At 37.5% G+C, this 10,000-nt stretch overlaps 8 non-coding genes and 31 pseudogenes across 8 annotated transcripts; all 39 read right to left on the reverse strand.

Annotated features, from left to right (window-relative positions):
* The window catches only part of LOC148472438 (5S ribosomal RNA), a 119-nt pseudogene extending 93 nt beyond the window's left edge, over positions 1–26 (reverse strand).
* Positions 27–142: 116 nt separating this feature from the next.
* LOC148472439 (5S ribosomal RNA) lies at positions 143–261 on the reverse strand (annotated as a pseudogene).
* Positions 262–377: 116 nt separating this feature from the next.
* Positions 378–496, reverse strand: LOC148472440 (5S ribosomal RNA; annotated as a pseudogene).
* Positions 497–846: 350 nt separating this feature from the next.
* Positions 847–965, reverse strand: LOC148472441 (5S ribosomal RNA; annotated as a pseudogene).
* A 116-nt stretch (positions 966–1,081) lies between these two features.
* LOC148472442 (5S ribosomal RNA) lies at positions 1,082–1,200 on the reverse strand (annotated as a pseudogene).
* Positions 1,201–1,315: 115 nt separating this feature from the next.
* On the reverse strand, positions 1,316–1,434 carry LOC148472443 (5S ribosomal RNA). Its single transcript, XR_015874352.1, has one exon. It is a non-coding gene; the product is annotated as a 5S ribosomal RNA (ribosomal RNA).
* Positions 1,435–1,550: 116 nt separating this feature from the next.
* Positions 1,551–1,669, reverse strand: LOC148472444 (5S ribosomal RNA; annotated as a pseudogene).
* Positions 1,670–1,784: 115 nt separating this feature from the next.
* Positions 1,785–1,903, reverse strand: LOC148472445 (5S ribosomal RNA). The gene has a single exon (XR_015873304.1). It is a non-coding gene; the product is annotated as a 5S ribosomal RNA (ribosomal RNA).
* Positions 1,904–2,019: 116 nt separating this feature from the next.
* LOC148472446 (5S ribosomal RNA) lies at positions 2,020–2,138 on the reverse strand. Its single transcript, XR_015874499.1, has one exon. It is a non-coding gene; the product is annotated as a 5S ribosomal RNA (ribosomal RNA).
* A 346-nt stretch (positions 2,139–2,484) lies between these two features.
* Positions 2,485–2,603, reverse strand: LOC148472447 (5S ribosomal RNA; annotated as a pseudogene).
* Positions 2,604–2,719: 116 nt separating this feature from the next.
* On the reverse strand, positions 2,720–2,838 carry LOC148472448 (5S ribosomal RNA; annotated as a pseudogene).
* Positions 2,839–2,954: 116 nt separating this feature from the next.
* LOC148472449 (5S ribosomal RNA) lies at positions 2,955–3,073 on the reverse strand. The gene has a single exon (XR_015873759.1). It is a non-coding gene; the product is annotated as a 5S ribosomal RNA (ribosomal RNA).
* Positions 3,074–3,189: 116 nt separating this feature from the next.
* Positions 3,190–3,308, reverse strand: LOC148472450 (5S ribosomal RNA; annotated as a pseudogene).
* A 115-nt stretch (positions 3,309–3,423) lies between these two features.
* LOC148472451 (5S ribosomal RNA) lies at positions 3,424–3,542 on the reverse strand (annotated as a pseudogene).
* A 116-nt stretch (positions 3,543–3,658) lies between these two features.
* LOC148472452 (5S ribosomal RNA) lies at positions 3,659–3,777 on the reverse strand (annotated as a pseudogene).
* Positions 3,778–4,128: 351 nt separating this feature from the next.
* Positions 4,129–4,247, reverse strand: LOC148472453 (5S ribosomal RNA; annotated as a pseudogene).
* A 116-nt stretch (positions 4,248–4,363) lies between these two features.
* On the reverse strand, positions 4,364–4,482 carry LOC148472454 (5S ribosomal RNA; annotated as a pseudogene).
* A 115-nt stretch (positions 4,483–4,597) lies between these two features.
* Positions 4,598–4,716, reverse strand: LOC148472455 (5S ribosomal RNA; annotated as a pseudogene).
* Positions 4,717–4,832: 116 nt separating this feature from the next.
* Positions 4,833–4,951, reverse strand: LOC148472456 (5S ribosomal RNA). Its single transcript, XR_015874500.1, has one exon. It is a non-coding gene; the product is annotated as a 5S ribosomal RNA (ribosomal RNA).
* A 111-nt stretch (positions 4,952–5,062) lies between these two features.
* Positions 5,063–5,181, reverse strand: LOC148472457 (5S ribosomal RNA; annotated as a pseudogene).
* A 116-nt stretch (positions 5,182–5,297) lies between these two features.
* Positions 5,298–5,416, reverse strand: LOC148472458 (5S ribosomal RNA; annotated as a pseudogene).
* Positions 5,417–5,531: 115 nt separating this feature from the next.
* LOC148472459 (5S ribosomal RNA) lies at positions 5,532–5,650 on the reverse strand (annotated as a pseudogene).
* Positions 5,651–5,766: 116 nt separating this feature from the next.
* On the reverse strand, positions 5,767–5,885 carry LOC148472460 (5S ribosomal RNA). The gene has a single exon (XR_015873305.1). It is a non-coding gene; the product is annotated as a 5S ribosomal RNA (ribosomal RNA).
* A 116-nt stretch (positions 5,886–6,001) lies between these two features.
* Positions 6,002–6,120, reverse strand: LOC148472461 (5S ribosomal RNA; annotated as a pseudogene).
* A 115-nt stretch (positions 6,121–6,235) lies between these two features.
* LOC148472462 (5S ribosomal RNA) lies at positions 6,236–6,354 on the reverse strand. Its single transcript, XR_015873306.1, has one exon. It is a non-coding gene; the product is annotated as a 5S ribosomal RNA (ribosomal RNA).
* A 116-nt stretch (positions 6,355–6,470) lies between these two features.
* LOC148472463 (5S ribosomal RNA) lies at positions 6,471–6,589 on the reverse strand (annotated as a pseudogene).
* A 116-nt stretch (positions 6,590–6,705) lies between these two features.
* LOC148472464 (5S ribosomal RNA) lies at positions 6,706–6,824 on the reverse strand (annotated as a pseudogene).
* Positions 6,825–6,940: 116 nt separating this feature from the next.
* LOC148472465 (5S ribosomal RNA) lies at positions 6,941–7,059 on the reverse strand (annotated as a pseudogene).
* A 116-nt stretch (positions 7,060–7,175) lies between these two features.
* LOC148472466 (5S ribosomal RNA) lies at positions 7,176–7,294 on the reverse strand (annotated as a pseudogene).
* Positions 7,295–7,881: 587 nt separating this feature from the next.
* Positions 7,882–8,000, reverse strand: LOC148472467 (5S ribosomal RNA; annotated as a pseudogene).
* Positions 8,001–8,116: 116 nt separating this feature from the next.
* Positions 8,117–8,235, reverse strand: LOC148472468 (5S ribosomal RNA; annotated as a pseudogene).
* A 115-nt stretch (positions 8,236–8,350) lies between these two features.
* On the reverse strand, positions 8,351–8,469 carry LOC148472469 (5S ribosomal RNA; annotated as a pseudogene).
* A 116-nt stretch (positions 8,470–8,585) lies between these two features.
* Positions 8,586–8,704, reverse strand: LOC148472470 (5S ribosomal RNA; annotated as a pseudogene).
* A 116-nt stretch (positions 8,705–8,820) lies between these two features.
* On the reverse strand, positions 8,821–8,939 carry LOC148472471 (5S ribosomal RNA). Its single transcript, XR_015873400.1, has one exon. It is a non-coding gene; the product is annotated as a 5S ribosomal RNA (ribosomal RNA).
* A 115-nt stretch (positions 8,940–9,054) lies between these two features.
* Positions 9,055–9,173, reverse strand: LOC148472472 (5S ribosomal RNA; annotated as a pseudogene).
* A 116-nt stretch (positions 9,174–9,289) lies between these two features.
* On the reverse strand, positions 9,290–9,408 carry LOC148472473 (5S ribosomal RNA; annotated as a pseudogene).
* Positions 9,409–9,519: 111 nt separating this feature from the next.
* Positions 9,520–9,638, reverse strand: LOC148472474 (5S ribosomal RNA; annotated as a pseudogene).
* A 115-nt stretch (positions 9,639–9,753) lies between these two features.
* LOC148472475 (5S ribosomal RNA) lies at positions 9,754–9,872 on the reverse strand (annotated as a pseudogene).
* A 116-nt stretch (positions 9,873–9,988) lies between these two features.
* LOC148472476 (5S ribosomal RNA) overlaps positions 9,989–10,000 on the reverse strand; it is a 119-nt pseudogene continuing 107 nt past the window's right edge.

Genomic DNA, 10,000 nt, shown 5'->3' on the forward strand with positions numbered 1-10,000 from the left:
ATGTCCACTGTGGTTTGGCTGTAGGTGCTCAAAAGCGTTAAATTTAGACCGCTTTTACTTCTTAACACAAGTAAATTCATTGATAAGTTGAAAAAATTAAATGTAAAATGTAATAGAAAAGAATGTTATGGCAGTATAAAATTACCTACAGCACCTGGGATTCCTAGGTAGTCTCCCATCCAAGTACTAACCAGGCCCAACACTGCTTAGCTTCCCAGATCAGACGAGATTGGGCATGTCCAGTGTGGTTTGGCTGTAGGTGCTCAAAAACATTAACTTTAGACCTCTATTACTTCTTAACTCAAGTAAATTCATTGATAAGTTGAAAAAATGAAATGTAAAATGTAATAGAAAAGAATGTTATGGCAGTATAAAATTACCTACAGCACCTTAGATTCCTAGGTGGTCTCCTATCCAAGTACTAACCAGGTCCAACACTGCATAGCTTCCAAGATCAGACGAGATTGGGCATGTCCAGTGTGGTTTGGCTGTAGGTGCTCAAAAACATTAACTTTAGACCTCTTTTACTTCTTAACTCAAGTAAATTCAATGATAAGTTGAAAAATTAAATGTAAAATGTTCTAGAAAAGAATGTTATGGCAGTATAAAATTACCTACAGCACCTGGTATTCCCAGGTGGTCTCCCATCCAAGTATTGACCATTCCCAACACTGCATAGCTTCCAAGATCAAACGACATTGGCCATGTCCAGTGTGGTTTGGCTATAGGTGCTAAAAAGTATTAACTTTAGACCTCTTTTACTTCTTAACTCAAGTAAATTCATTGCTAAGTTGAAAAAATGTAATGTAAAATGTAATAGAAAAGAATGTTATGGCTATATAAAATTACCTATAGCACCTGGTATTCCCAGGTGGTCTCCCATCCAAGTACTAACCAGGACCAACACTGCATAGCTTCCAAGATCAGACGAGATTGGGCATGTCCAGTGTGGTTTGGCTGTAGGTGCTCAAAAACATTAACTTTAGACCTCTATTACTTCTTAACTCAAGTAAATTCATTGATAAGTTGAAAAAATTAAATTTAAAATGTAATAGAAAAGAATGTTATGGCAGTATAAAATTACCTACAGCATCTGGTAATCACTGGTGGTCTCCCATCCAAGTACTAACCAGGCCCAACACTGCATAGCTTCCAAGATCAGACGAGATTGGGCATGCCCAGTGTGGTTTGGCTGTAGGTGCTCAAAAACATTAACTTTAGACCGCTTTTACTTCTTAACTCAAGTAAATTCAATGATAAGTTGAAAAATGAAATGTAAAATGTAATAGAAAAGAATGTTATGGCTGCATAAAATGACCTACAGCACCTGGTATTCCCAGGTGGTCTCCCATCCAAGTACTAACCAGGCCCAACACTGCATAGCTTCCAAGATCAGACGAGATTGGGCATGTCCAGTGTGGTTTGGCTGTAGGTGCTCAAAAACATTAACTTTAGACCTCTATTACTTCTTAACTCAAGTAAATTCATTGATAAGTTGAAAAAATTAAATTTAAAATGTAATAGAAAAGAATGTTATGGCAGTATAAAATTACCTACAGCACGTGGTAATCCCTGGTGGTCTCCCATTCAAGTACTAACCACGCCCAACACTGCATAGCTTCCAAGTTCAGACGAGATTGGGCATGTCCAGTGTGGTTTGGCTGTAGGTGCTCAAAAACATTAACTTTAGACCTCTTTTACTTCTTAACTCAAGTAAATTCAATGATAAGTTGAAAAATGAAATGTAAAATGTAATAGAAAAGAATGTTATGGCAGTATAAAATTACCTACAGCACCTGGTATTCCCAGGTGGTCTCCCATCCAAGTACTAACCAGGCCCAACACTGCATAGCTTCCAAGATCAGACGAGATTGGGCATGTCCAGTGTGGTTTGGCTGTAGGTGCTCAAAACCATTAACTTTAGACCTCTTTTACTTCTTAACTCAAGTAAATTCATTGATAAGTTGAAAAAATTAAATGTAAAATGTAATAGAAAAGAATGTTATGGCAGTATAAAATTACCTACAGCACCTGGTATTCCCAGGTGGTCTCCCATCCAAGTACTAACCAGGCCCAACACTGCATAGTTTCCAAGATCAGACGAGATTGGGCATGTCCAGTGTGGTTTGGCTGTAGGTGCCCAAAAGTATTAAATTTATACCGCTATTACTTCTTAACTCAAGTAAATTCATTGATAAGTTGAAAAAATGTAATGTAAAATGTAATAGAAAAGAATGTTATGGCTATATAAAATTACCTACAGCACTAGGGATTCCTAGGTGGTCTCCCATCCAAGTACCATCCAGGCCCAACACTGCATCGCTTCCTTTATCAGACGAGATTGGGCATGTCCAGTGTGGTTTGGCTGTAGGTGCTCAAAGACATTAACTTTAGACCTCTTTTACTTCTTTACTCAAGTAAATTCATTGATAAGTTGAAAAAATGAAATGTAAAATGTAATAGACTGTTATTGCAGTATAAAATTACCTACAGCACCTGGGATTCCTAGGTGGTCTCCCATCCAAGTACTAACCAGGCCCAACACTGCATAGCTTCCAAGATCACACGAGATTGGGCATGTCCACTGTGGTTTGGCTGTAGGTGCTCAAAAACATTAACTTTAGACCTCTTTTACTTCTTTACTCAAGTAAATTCATTGATAAGTTGAAAAAATTAAATGTAAAATGTAATAGAAAAGAATGTTATGGCAGTATAAAATTACCTACAGAACCTGGGATTCCTAGGTAGTCTCCCATCCAAGTACAAACCAGTCCCAACACTGCATATCTTCCAAGATCAGACGAGATTGGGCATGTCCAGTGTGGTTTGGCTGTAGGTGCTCAAAACCATTAACTTTAGACCTCTTTTACTTCTTAACTCAAGTAAATTCATTGATAAGTTGAAAAAATTAAATGTAAAATGTAATAGAAAAGAATGTTATGGCAGTATAAAATTAACTACAGCACCTGGTATTCCCAGGTGGTCTCCCATCCAAGTACTAACCAGGCCCAACACTGCATAGTTTCCAAGATCAGACGAGATTGGGTATGTCCAGTGTGGTTTGGCTGTAGGTGCCCAAAAGCATTAAATTTATACCGCTATTACTTCTTAACTCAAGTAAATTTATTGATAAGTTGAAAAAATGAAATGTAAAATGTAATAGAAAAGAATGTTATGGCAGTATAAAATTACCTACAGCTCCTGGTATTCCCAGGTGGTCTCCCATCCAAGTACTAACCAGGCCCAACACTGTATAGCTTCCAAGATCAGACGAGATTGGGCATGTCCAGTGTGGTTTGGCTGTAGGTGCGCAAAAACATTAACTTTAGACCTCTTTTACTTCTTAACTCAAGTAAAGCCAATGATAAGTTGTAAATTTAAATGTAAAATATAATAGAAAAGAATGTTATGGCAGTATAAAATTACCTACAGCTCCTGGTATTCCCAGGTGGTCTCCCATCCAAGTACTAACCAGGCCCAACACTGCATAGCTTCCAAGATCAGACAAGATTGGGCATGTCCAGTGTGGTGGGGCTGTAGGTGCGCAAAAGCATTAACTTTAGACCTCTATTACTTCTTAACTCAAGTAAATTCATTGATAAGTTGAAAAAATTAAATGTAAAATGTAATAGAAAAGAATGTTATGGCAGTATAAAATTACCTACAGCACCTGGTATTCCCAGGTGGTCTCCCATCCAAGTACTAACCAGGCCCAACACTGCATAGCTTCCAAGATCAGATGAGATTGGGCATGTCCTGTGTGGTTTGGCTGTAGGTGCTCAAAAACATTAACTTTAGACCTCTTTTACTTCTTAACTCAAGTAAATTCATTGATAAGTTGAAAAAATTAAATGTAAAATGTTCTAGAAAAGAATGTTATGGCAGTATAAAATTACCTACAGCACCTGGTATTCCCAGGTGGTCTCCCATCCAAGTATTGACCATTCCCAACACTGCATAGCTTCCAAGATCAAACGACATTGGCCATGTCCAGTGTGGTTTGGCTATAGGTGCTGAAAAATATTAACTTTAGACCTCTTTTACTTCTTAACTCAAGTAAATTCATTGCTAAGTTGAAAAAATGTAATGTAAAATGTAATAGAAAAGAATGTTATGGCTATATAAAATTACCTATAGCACCTGGTATTCCCAGGTGGTCTCCCATCCAAGTACTAACCAGGCCCAACACTGCATAGCTTCCAAGATCAGACGAGATTGGGCATGTCCAGTGTGGTTTGGCTGTAGGTGCTCAAAAACATTAACTTTAGACCTCTATTACTTCTTAACTCAAGTAAATTCATTGATAAGTTGAAAAAATTAAATTTAAAATGTAATAGAAAAGAATGTTATGGCAGTATAAAATTACCTACAGCATCTGGTAATCACTGGTGGTCTCCCATCCAAGTACTAACCAGGCCCAACACTGCATAGCTTCCAAGATCAGACGAGATTGGGCATGTCCAGTGTGGTTTGGCTGTAGGTGCTCAAAAACATTAACTTTAGACCTCTTTTACTTCTTAACTCAAGTAAATTCAATGATAAGTTGAAAAATGAAATGTAAAATGTAATAGAAAAGAATGTTATGGCAGTATAAAATTACCTACAGCATCTGGTAATCCCAGGTGGTCTCCCATCCAAGTACTAACCAGGCCCAACACTGCATAGCTTCCAAGATCAGACGAGATTGGGCATGTCCAGTGTGGTTTGGCTGTAGGTGCTCAAAACCATTAACTTTAGACCTCTTTTACTTCTTAACTCAAGTAAATTCATTGATAAGTTGAAAAAATTAAATGTAAAATGTAATAGAAAAGAATGTTATGGCAGTATAAAATTACCTACAGCACCTGGTATTCCCAGGTGGTCTCCCATCCAAGTACTAACCAGGCCCAACACTGCATAGTTTCCAAGATCAGACGAGATTGGGCATGTCCAGTGTGGTTTGGCTGTAGGTGCCCAAAAGCATTAAATTTATACCGCTATTACTTCTTAACTCAAGTAAATTCATTGATAAGTTGAAAAAATTAAATGTAAAATGTAATAGACTGTTATGGCAGTATAAAATTACCTACAGCACCTGGGATTCCTAGGTGGTCTCCCATCCAAGTACTAACCAGGCCCAACACTGCATAGCTTCCAAGATCAGACGAGATTGGGCATGTCCACTGTGGTTTGGCTGTAGGTGCTCAAAAACATTAACTTTAGACCTCTTTTACTTCTTTACTCAAGTAAATTCATTGATAAGTTGAAAAAATTAAATGTAAAATGTAATAGAAAAGAATGTTATGGCAGTATAAAATTACCTACAGAACCTGGGATTCCTAGGTAGTCTCCCATCCAAGTACAAACCAGTCTCAACACTGCATAGCTTCCAAGATCAGACGAGATTGGGCATGTCCAGTGTGGTTTGGCTGTAGGTGCTAAAAGCCTTAACTTTAGACCTCTTTTACTTCTTAACTCAAGTAAATTCATTGATAAGTTGAAAAAATTATATGTAAAATGTAATAGAAAAGACTGTTATGGCAGTATAAAATTACCTACAGCACCTGGGATTCCTAGGTGGTCTCCTATCCAAGTACTAACCAGGTCCAACACTGCATAGCTTCCAAAATCAGACGAGATTGGGCATGTCCAGTGTGGTTTGGCTGTAGGTGCTCAAAAACATTAACTTTAGACGTCTTTTACTTCTTAACTCAAGTAAATTCATTGATAAGTTGAAAAAATTAAATGTAAAATGTAATAGAAAAGAATGTTATGGCTGCATAAAATTACCTACAGCACCTGGTATTCCCAGGTGGTCTCCCATCCAAGTACTAACCAGGCCCAACACTGCATAGCTTCCAAGATCAGACGAGATTGGGCATGTCCAGTGTGGTTTGGCTGTAGGTGCTCAAAAACATTAACTTTAGACCTCTATTACTTCTTAACTCAAGTAAATTCATTGATAAGTTGAAAAAATTAAATTTAAAATGTAATAGAAAAGAATGTTATTACACTATAAAATTACCTACAGCACCTGGTAATCCCAGGTGGTCTCCCATCCAAGTACTAACCAGGCCCAACACTGCATAGCTTCCAAGTTCAGACGAGATTGGGCATGTCCAGTGTGGTTTGGCTGTAGGTGCTAAAAAACATAAACTTTAGACCTCTTTTACTTCTTAACTCAAGTAAATTCAATGATAAGTTGAAAAATGAAATGTAAAATGTAATAGAAAAGAATGTTATGGCAGTATAAAATTACCTACAGCACCTGGTATTCCCAGGTGGTCTCCCATCCAAGTACTAACCAGGCCCAACACTGCATAGCTTCCAAGATCAGACGAGATTGGGCATGTCCAGTGTGGTTTGGCTGTAGGTGCTCAAAAACATTAACTTTAGACCTCTTTTACTTCTTAACTCAATTAAATTCATTGATAATTTGAAAAAATGAAATGTAAAATGTAATAGAAAAGAATGTTTTGGTTGTCTAAAATTACCTACAGCACCTGGTATTCCCAGGTGGTCTCCCATCCAAGTACAAACGAGGCCCAACACTGCATAGCTTCCAAGATCAGACAAGATTGGGCATGTCCAGTGTGGTTTGGCTGTAGGTGCTCAAAAGCATTAAATTTAGACCTCTATTACTTCTTAACTCAAGTAAATTCATTGATAAGTTGAAAAAATTAAATGTAAAATGTTATAGAAAAGAATGTTATGGTAGTATAAAATTACCTACAGCTCCTGGTATTCCCAGGTGGCCTCCCATCCAAGTACTAACCAGGCCCAACACTGCATAGCTTCCAAGATCAGACGAGATTGGGCATGTCCAGTGTGGTTTGGCTGTAGGTGCTCAAAAACATTAACTTTAGACCTCTTTTACTTCTTAACTCAAGTAAATTCATTGATAAGTTGAAAAAATTAAATGTACAATGTAATAGAAAAGAATGTTATGGCTGCATAAAATTACCTACAGCACCTGGTATTCCCAGGTGGTCTCCCATCCAAGTACTAACCAGGCACAACACTGCATAGCTTCCAAGATCAGACGAGATTGGGCATGTCCAGTGTGGTTTGGCAGTAGGTGCTCAAAAACATTAACTTTAGACCTCTATTACTTCTTAACTCAAGTAAATTCATTGATAAGTTGAAAAATTTAAATGTAAAATGTAATAGAAAAGAATGTTCTGGCAGTATAAAATTACCTACAGCTCCTGGTATTCCCAGGTGGTCTCCCATCCAAGTACTAACCAGGCCCAACACTGCATACCTTCCAAGATCAGAAGAGATTGGGCATGTCCACTGTGGTTTGGCTGTAGGTGCTCAAAAGCATTAAATTTAGACCGCTTTTACTTCTTAACACAAGTAAAATCATTGATAAGTTGAAAAAATTAAATGTACAATGTAATAGAAAAGAATGTTATGGCAGTTTAAAATTACCTACAGCACCTGGGATTCCTAGGTAGTCTCTCATCCAAGTAGTAACCAGTCCCAACACTGCATAGCTTCCAAGATCAGACGAGATTGTGCATGTCCAGTGTGGTTTGGCTGTAGGTGCTCAAAAACAATAACTTTAGACCTGTATTACTTCTTAACTCAAGTAAATTCATTGATAAGTTGAAAAAATTAAATGTAAAATGTAATAGAAAAGAATGTTATGGCAGTATAAAATTACCTACTGCACCTGGTTTTCCCAGGTGGTCTCCCATCCAAGTTCTAACCTTACCCAACACTGCATAATCTACCAAGATAAGACGAGATTGGGCATGTCCAGTGTGGTTTGGCTATAGGTGCTGAAAAATATTAACTTTAGACCTCTTTTACTTCTTAACTCAAGTAAATTCATTGCTAAGTTGAAAAAATGTAATGTAAAATGTAATAGAAAAGAATGTTATGGCTATATAAAATTACCTATAGCACCTGGTATTCCCAGGTGGTCTCCCATCCAAGTACTAACCAGGCCCAACACTGCATAGCTTCCAAGATCAGACGAGATTGGGCATGTCCAGTGTGGTTTGGCTGTAGGTGCTCAAAAACATTAACTTTAGACCTCTATTACTTCTTAACTCAAGTAAATTCATTGATAAGTTGAAAAAATTAAATTTAAAATGTAATAGAAAAGAATGTTATGGCAGTATAAAATTACCTACAGCATCTGGTAATCCCTGGTGGTCTCCCATCCAAGTACTAACCAGGCCCAACACTGCATAGCTTCCAAGTTCAGACGAGATTGGGCATGTCCAGTGTGGTTTGGCTGTAGGTGCTCAAAAACATTAACTTTAGACCTCTTTTACTTCTTAACTCAAGTAAATTCAATGATAAGTTGAAAAATGAAATGTAAAATGTAATAGAAAAGAATGTTATGGCAGTATAAAATTACCTACAGCATCTGGTATTCCCAAGTGGTCTCCCATCCAAGTACTAACCAGGCCCAACACTGCATAGCTTCCAAGATCAGACGAGATTGGGCATGTCCAGTGTGGTTTGGCTGTAGGTGCTCAAAACCATTAACTTTAGACCTCTTTTACTTCTTAACTCAAGTAAATTCATTGATAAGTTGAAAAAATTAAATGTAAAATGTAATAGAAAAGAATGTTATGGCAGTATAAAATTACCTACAGCACCTGGTATTCCCAGGTGGTCTCCCATCCAAGTACTAACCAGGCCCAACACTGCATAGTTTCCAAGATCAGACGAGATTGGGCATGTCCAGTGTGGTTTGGCTGTTGGTGCCCAAAAGCTTTCAATTTATACCGCTATTACTTCTTAACTCAAGTAAATTCATTGATAAGTTGAAAAAATTAAATGTAAAATGTAATAGAAAAGAATGTTATGGCAGTATAAAATTACCTACAGCACCTGGTATTCCCAGGTGGTCTCCCATCCAAGTACTAACCAGGCCCAACACTGCATAGCTTCCAAGATCAGACGAGATTGGGAATGTCCAGTGTGGTTTGGCTGTAGGTGCTCAAAAACATTAACTTTAGACCTCTTTTACTTCTTAACTCAAGTAATTTCAATGATAAGTTGTAAAATTAAATGTAAAATATAATAGAAAAGAATGTTATGGCAGTATAAAATTACCTACTGCTCCTGGTATTCCCAGGTGGTCTCCCATCCAAGTACTAACCAGGCTCAACACTGCATAGCTTCCAAGATCAGACGAGATTGGGCATGTCCACTGTGGTTTGGCTGTAGGTGTGCAAAAGCATTAACTTTAGACCTCTATTACTTCGTAACTCAAGTAAATTCATTGATAAGTTGAAAAAATTAAATGTAAAATGTAATAGAAAAGAATGTTATGGCAGTATAAAATTACCTACAGCACCAGGGATTCCTAGGTGGTCTCCCATCCAAGTACTATCCAGGCCCAACACTGCATAGCTTTCAATATCAGACGAGATTTGGCATGTCCAGTGTGGTTTGGCTGTAGGTGCTCAAAGACATTAACTTTAGACCTCTTTTACTTCTTTACTCAAGTAAATTCATTGATAAGTTGAAAAAATTAAATGTAAAATGTAATAGACTGTTATGGCAGTATAAAATTATCTACAGCACCTGGGATTCCTAGGTGGTCTCCCATCCTAGTACTAACCAGGCCCAACACTGCATAGCTTCCAAGATCAGACAAGATTGGGCATGTCCACTGTGGTTTGGCTGTATGTGCTAAAAGCCTTAACTTTAGACCTCTTTTACTTCTTAACTCAAGTAAATTCATTGATAAGTTGAAAAAATTATATGTAAAATGTAAAAGAAAAGAATGTTATGGCTGCATAAAATTACCTACAGCACCTGGTATTCACAGGTGGTCTCCCATCCAAGTACTAACCAGGCCCAACACTGCATAGCTTCCAAGATCAGACGAGATTGGGCATGTCCAGTGTGGTTTGGCTGTAGGTGCTCAAAAACATTAACTTTAGACCTCTATTACTTCTTAACTCAAGTAAATTCATTGATAAGTTGAAAAAATTAAATTTAAAATGTAATAGAAAAGAATGTTATGGCACTATAAAATTACCTACAGCAC

This window comes from Taudactylus pleione, unplaced genomic scaffold (genome assembly GCF_031769625.1).
Source record: "Taudactylus pleione unplaced genomic scaffold, aTauple2 ptg000967l, whole genome shotgun sequence".
In the NCBI taxonomy this organism is placed as follows: domain Eukaryota; kingdom Metazoa; phylum Chordata; class Amphibia; order Anura; family Myobatrachidae; genus Taudactylus; species Taudactylus pleione.